The sequence below is a fragment of the Sinocyclocheilus grahami genome, unplaced genomic scaffold (genome assembly GCF_001515645.1).
Source record: "Sinocyclocheilus grahami isolate Dianchi unplaced genomic scaffold, SAMN03320097.WGS_v1.1 scaffold473.1, whole genome shotgun sequence".
NCBI classification, from domain to species: domain Eukaryota; kingdom Metazoa; phylum Chordata; class Actinopteri; order Cypriniformes; family Cyprinidae; genus Sinocyclocheilus; species Sinocyclocheilus grahami.
The window spans coordinates 339837-344760 of NW_015505652.1; positions in this window are offsets into that span (position 1 = coordinate 339837).

Here is a 4924-nt window from a genome sequence, read left to right on the forward strand (position 1 = left end):
ACCGACAATGTTTTCTTGAAGTATTCCTGAGCCCATGTTGTGTTTTCCATTACAGTAGCATTCCTGTATGTGATGCAGTGCCGTCTAAGGGCCCGAAGATCACGGGCATCCAGTATGGTTTTCCGGCCTTGACCCTTACGCACAGAGATTGTTCCAGATTCTCAGAATCTTTTGATGATATTATGCACTGTAGATGATGATATCTTCAAACTCTTTGCAATTTTTCTCTGAGAAACTCTTTTCTGAATTGCTCCACTATTTTTCGCCGCAGCATTGGGGGAATTGGTGATCCTCTGCCCATCTTGACTTCTGAGAGACACTGCTACTCTGAGAGGCTCTTTTTATACCCAGTCATGTTGCCAATTGACCTAATAAGTTGCAAATTGGTCCTCCAGCTGTTCCTTATATGTACATTTAACTTTTCCGGCCTCTTATTGCTACCTGTCCCAACTTTTTTGGAATGTGTAGCTCTCATGAAATCCAAAATGAGCCAATATTTGGCATGACATTTCAAAATGTCTCACTTTCAACATTTGATATGTTATCTATATTCTATTGTGAATAAAATATAAGTTTATGAGATTTGTAAATTATTCCATTCCTTTTTTACTCACAATTTGTACAGTGTCCCAACTTTTTTGGAATTGGGTTTGTATATACGTGCTTAAATGTATGTGTGTGTGTGTGTGTGTGTGTGTGTGTGTGTGTGTGTGTACATATATATAAAGAGTGTGTGTGTGTGTGTGTGTGTGTGTGTGTGTGTGTACACATATATGAACATTAAGGGAACATTCCATTTGATCATTTATCACTTTTATCATTATGAGAAAATTACTTTTGATGTTCTCTGAAGGTTCTTAAAAAGTAGTAATATTAATGTTTCAGGGGAAAAACACATTCCATGAACAATATATAAGACATTATTAAAGACCTAAATTGTGGTGGTTAAAACCAACATACTAAACCACTTATACACATAAAAGTACACATTTAACTAATTGGACCTTTGAAAACCTATGGTTACTGAGATGGTTACCTTGTGAAAACTTACATCTCCACTATTTTATTTTATTTTATTTTATATTATTATTATTATTTTATTTATTACTTAGGCTAATTATTTTTTTACTTACAGTGGGGAAAACAAGTATTTAGTCAGCCACCAATTTTTTTTTCTCATTTTGTCTCTCATAGTTGAGGTATACCTATGATGAAAATTACAGGCCTCTCTCATCTTTTTAAGTGGGAGAACTTGCACAATTGGTGGCTGACTAAATACTTTTTTCCCCCACTGTACTTACTTACCAGGTATAGAAGCGTCCAGAATACAATGAAACATAAATAACCCTTCAGAAACATAACCCTTTCTCACCACTCCATTTTTGAATAGTTTAACTGTAACCTATAATTGGCCATTTGACTCCATCACTGTTTGAAAGATGTCAGACAGTAGCAGACAAAAAATGTTGCCCCCGTAAAACCTGCATTATTATGATACAATACGGCAGCGAAAAGGTTTACAGTGGAAAATTCCTTGCCACAGGCACACAAATGGTTCCCAGAACTAGCCATTTAAGAGGATGGAGGAATGAGGATTAAAAAACTATGCCTGCCTCCCCTTAAAGCAGCATTGCAGGAGCTAGTGTGATCCCTGTGACCTGGACTATACTGGACTATCTCTATATTACCTAAGACAGGATGATTTTTTTATTTTTTCAAATCAAGCGATCATATGCATAATATACACAATTTTAGCTGTCACATCTCAGATAGCGTTATGAAACTGGACGCTTTTATGTTTGGACTTACTGTCACTCACATGCCATATTATCTCAGCCAAATCCACTTGTTAACAGCTTGTTATTGCTTTTTATATCTTAAACAAACCAGGTGACTGAAGTTGATGTGTGTAAAATCCTTTTTTCCCCTGAAATATTCAAAACCTCATATTTATCTAACTCGACCTGAGCCCCATGAGCAAAATGAGAAAATCCAAAGAAAATATAAGGCATGCTGACTGCTGTGCAGGCTCTTCACCTACTGTGGGGTTTGATGGGGTCTGCCAGAGTGCAGGAGTGCTCCACAGTTTGTGGTTAGTTGTAGGGAACGTGCATAAGTTTCCAGAGCTGAGTTAGACTTGTTCACAGTAAGTGCACTTGAGTGAGATAGATGTCATGTGCATGTGGTTCTAGATGAGTGGGTCCACCAGCAACCCAAAACTTCATCTTATTCAGTTGGCCCCAAGACTCTGACATGCAAAGCTCAGATTTCATGTGCAATATATGTGCAAGAGTAGATCTCAGTGTGTTTATTAGTGTGATACAGTGCCAAAAGTCTTGAAAACACAGATTAGGCTCCCTATCTCACACTTGAAATACATGCTTGCAAAGTAAATAATATAGTCAGTCAGGCCAGACAGTCTGTTTTATTTTGGTTTTGGTTTTCTTAGGGTTTATTTTGCGATAATGGCCAGCTGACTGTACATTATCCTGCTTAATTGTTATCTCAAATCAATAAATAGCCTACACTTCACAAACATCAAATTTCTACCCAGGTGGGCCAGAGTCAATGTACTGTTCAGGGGGCCCAGAAACCACAGCAGCACTCCTTGAAACTATAGCACTGGATTAGTTATTGTAATATCAGTATGATAAGTCACAAGAAAAAGCAAATAGAACCCATTATTCCAGAAACATTCTTTACGCAAATATGCAAGTCTTGGTCAGCAGTCGTAGCCTACTGTATTTGCTGTTGTTAAAATTTAGCAATAAATTCTATAATTTGCTGGCCAAATGCTTGCGGATACATTTGCGCACTTGTGTTAGTATAGAGCTTTTCACACTTAAAATAGTTAACCCTGGGTCATTCTAAATGAGTAAATGGAATCCTGGGTTATCTTGTTTCATGCTTCCCAATGTTCATAATTTATCCAGGGTTAACCATTAATTCTGGATATTCATAAATTCTATTTCTAATTTAATTTATCTAAATTCTAAACCCTGGGTTATTATTCTTCTTTGCATATTTGCCGTGTCATTGTCACTGATTGGACAAACACAGCACGCGATATGTTTACATAACAGGGCTCTATCGCTGTGCATTATATTATAGACTGCCGACTGTACTGTCAAGTTTTCCTGAAAGGACTTTTTGAACCATAAAGGTAAGAAAGAAGCGGTCTCTTCATCACTCCAACTGATGCTTTTTCCATAGCCATTTGATATGTTTCCCTTCAAACGTTGAAGTGTTCATGCCACAGGCACACAAATGGTTCCCAGAACTAGCCATTTAAGAGGATGGAGGAATGAGGATTAAAAAACTATGCCTGCCTCCCCTTAAAGCAGCATTGCAGGAGCTAGTGTGATCCCTGTGACCTGGACTATACTGGACTATCTCTATATTACCTAAGACAGGATGATTTTTTTATTTTTTCAAATCAAGCGATCATATGCATAATATACACAATTTTAGCTGTCACATCTCAGATAGCGTTATGAAACTGGACGCTTTTATGTTTGGACTTACTGTCACTCACATGCCATATTATCTCAGCCAAATCCACTTGTTAACAGCTTGTTATTGCTTTTTATATCTTAAACAAACCAGGTGACTGAAGTTGATGTGTGTAAAATCCTTTTTTCCCCTGAAATATTCAAAACCTCATATTTATCTAACTCGACCTGAGCCCCATGAGCAAAATGAGAAAATCCAAAGAAAATATAAGGCATGCTGACTGCTGTGCAGGCTCTTCACCTACTGTGGGGTTTGATGGGGTCTGCCAGAGTGCAGGAGTGCTCCACAGTTTGTGGTTAGTTGTAGGGAACGTGCATAAGTTTCCAGAGCTGAGTTAGACTTGTTCACAGTAAGTGCACTTGAGTGAGATAGATGTCATGTGCATGTGGTTCTAGATGAGTGGGTCCACCAGCAACCCAAAACTTCATCTTATTCAGTTGGCCCCAAGACTCTGACATGCAAAGCTCAGATTTCATGTGCAATATATGTGCAAGAGTAGATCTCAGTGTGTTTATTAGTGTGATACAGTGCCAAAAGTCTTGAAAACACAGATTAGGCTCCCTATCTCACACTTGAAATACATGCTTGCAAAGTAAATAATATAGTCAGTCAGGCCAGACAGTCTGTTTTATTTTGGTTTTGGTTTTCTTAGGGTTTATTTTGCGATAATGGCCAGCTGACTGTACATTATCCTGCTTAATTGTTATCTCAAATCAATAAATAGCCTACACTTCACAAACATCAAATTTCTACCCAGGTGGGCCAGAGTCAATGTACTGTTCAGGGGGCCCAGAAACCACAGCAGCACTCCTTGAAACTATAGCACTGGATTAGTTATTGTAATATCAGTATGATAAGTCACAAGAAAAAGCAAATAGAACCCATTATTCCAGAAACATTCTTTACGCAAATATGCAAGTCTTGGTCAGCAGTCGTAGCCTACTGTATTTGCTGTTGTTAAAATTTAGCAATAAATTCTATAATTTGCTGGCCAAATGCTTGCGGATACATTTGCGCACTTGTGTTAGTATAGAGCTTTTCACACTTAAAATAGTTAACCCTGGGTCATTCTAAACGAGTAAATGGAATCCTGGGTTATCTTGTTTCATGCTTCCCACTGTTCATAATTTATCCAGGGTTAACCATTAATTCTGGATATTCATAAATTCTATTTCTAATTTAATTTATCTAAATTCTAAACCCTGGGTTATTGTTCTTCTTTGCATATTTGCCGTGTCATTGTCACTGATTGGACAAACACAGCACGCGATATGTTTACATAACAGGGCTCTATCGCTGTGCATTATATTATAGACTGCCGACTGTACTGTCAAGTTTTCCTGAAAGGACTTTTTGAACCATAAAGGTAAGAAAGAAGCGGTCTCTTCATCACTCCAACTGATGCTTTTTC